Consider the following 2,607-nt stretch of genomic DNA (forward strand, 5'->3'; position numbering starts at 1 on the left):
TGGCACAATTAACTAACTCGGTTACTCAATAATTCGATTGTATGGTATTTGCAAACCAAACAAGACGCCCAATATAAAGATTAAAGACGACTCGGGCTATGTTTTTCACTGGCAGCAAACAGCTCCATTAGCAAGCATGTGGCCACTTGGCATGATGGTGATGAAGCCCCAGAACAGTACACAGAGAACTTGGAAGATCCAGTTCTACCGCTGTCTCTCTCCACGTCTGAGAAACTCCTCCGCCTCCTTCGTTGTTAGCCGAAAAGCCCTTCTGTGGCGGAGAACCCTTTCCAAACGACGTTCTCACCAAAAAACGTTCCTTTGCTGTCAACGTGAGGGCTCGGTGATAGCGGGACTCTTACTCCTGGTTACAGATAAACCAACCCAAACCCAAGCCCGACGCTGCCGCACAGCGACCCTCTGGGACGGGGGTTCCAAGACTAACTCTGTACCAGAGCAGAAAGCCCTGTCTTCCCCTCACAGCAGCTGGTGTTTTCAAACTGCTGACCTTACGGACTGTAGCCCAGCCCGTCGCCACGACATGCCCAGGGTTCCTCCACAGGTAACGCACGCGTGAAAATGCCGAAGGCACTGCCATCGAGTGGATTCTGACTCATAGCCATCCTGGGGACGGAGAAGAACTGGCCCCCGTGGTTTTCCCAGGTTGTAAATCTTCACAGAAGCAGAACACCCCCACTCTCCCTCGGAGTGGCTAATGGACTTGAACTGCTGACTTTGTGGTTGGCAGCCCAACACATGCCCACAACACCCCCTGGGCTCCTTACACACAGAGATGTGGATAGAAGCAGATAAACCACCCCCCAGCTCGTAGCGACCCCAGAGGGCCGGGTAGAGCTGGCTCATGGAGTTTCTGAGGCTGTCAATCTTTACAGAAGCAGACTGCCTGCCTCGTTTTCCTCTCAGAGCAGCTCCTGTGCTGGCACTTCTGACTTCTTGGTTAGCAGCCCAGTGCTTAACCCACAGGGCCACCAGGGCTCCTGTAAACACAAGCACCATTACAACTCAAAGGTGGGAGGTGGGATGCAGCCCAGTCAGCCGGAAGCCTGCCGGCCCCGAGCGTGCCCCAGCAGCGCCAGGTAGCAAGGACAGGCTTCTTGAACAGAGCATGCCAGGACTTTCTTTCGAGGGACCTCCCACTCCTTGTTTGCCGCCAGAGGGGAGACTGAGAAGTACCGATTGGGATGATGTTATCTGTTGAGGCAGCTCTGCAGATGACCAAGCCCTGCCACACAGAAGTCACCAGGACCAGTCCCCTCCCCAGCTAACTGCAACAGGCTCACTCGGGCCCGTTTCAGATGCACATACCTGAGTGTGGTCACAGAGCTCAGACTGTTAGGGCTGAGTTTCTGGAATCTTCTTCCCAGGCCCCTCTTGCTCTTTCCCTGGCATCCCTTCCTTCCCTCGTGCTTTACGGAAGGCACAGCCTGGGGCCCCAGGATTGCACTGTGAGGCCCTGCATTCCAGAGCATGGTGTGTATGTGCGTGTGTGCACACTGTGTGCTGGCTGTGGCATTGATCACAGGAGCTTCTGCGCTGGGTGAGGCCACGTGGTGTCACTCAGGTGAGAAGCAGTAAAATCCCTGTGGTGGGTAGCATTGGGCTACCTGTCAGCCCTGCGGGTACCACCTGCCCCTGCCCCGAGAGGCACAGTCACTTCCCGTCGTCACTGCGCCCAGGCCTCTAACCAACGGCTGGTGTGTGGGTGCGGCTTCAGAGCGCGGCCTGGCCACCTGGGACGGGTACCACTGGAAGGAACGGGTTCCTGCTGACATGGGTCTCGCCAGGAGAGCCTCAGAGGGCACGACGTGCCCCTGAGACCATCTCTGTCGCAGGTGCCTCCCCTGGGGCTGCCCACAGGTGCCTCCCCTGGGGCTGCCCAGGGCGCTAGGAGCCGGGCCGGGCCACGGCAATGCCCGCAGGGACTGGGCAGCTCTCAGGGGCCTCTCAGCCAGAAGACGGGCTTCAAGTTCCTCCCGGCCCGCACTCCACCCTCGGGCGTTTGAGGCACCCAAGTCTCCAACCAGCACAGGTGGCAACCTCTGACCCCGCAGAAGTTTCTGGAGCCATCCACTGTCTCCCTTCACCCATGTTTCTGTTGTTTGTCTCCCTCAGGGGGGTGGGGGAGGGGTTATACATTGATCCAAACTGATGAAAACAATAATAACTTATAATTGATCAAGGGTTCACGAGGGTGGAGGAGGGAGGGGGAAAAAGAGGAGCTGATGCCAAGGGCTCAAATAGAAAGAAAATGTTTTGAAAATGATGAGGGCAACAAATGTACAAATGTGCTTGATACAGTTATGATAAGAGCTGTAAGCACCAACAATAAAACAATTTATAATATAAAAAGTTGTTTCTAGAGCCAAGCTTTTCCTGAGACTGAGGTGGGGTGAAAGCTGTGGACAAAACACCTGCCTGCACACACGTGTACACACACATGTGCATGCAGACACGTGTAAGTCTATATAGGCACATACCCTGCACACGTGCACTGGCACACCTCTCTCATGCACACGTGCCTGGGACACACACACAGGCCACACAACAGCACCCACACAGGTGCACGTACACAGGCATCCTTGAGCT

This window comes from Echinops telfairi, unplaced genomic scaffold (genome assembly GCF_000313985.2).
Source record: "Echinops telfairi isolate 266 unplaced genomic scaffold, ASM31398v2 ScPeMD7_5;HRSCAF=22, whole genome shotgun sequence".
NCBI lineage: Eukaryota > Metazoa > Chordata > Mammalia > Afrosoricida > Tenrecidae > Echinops > Echinops telfairi.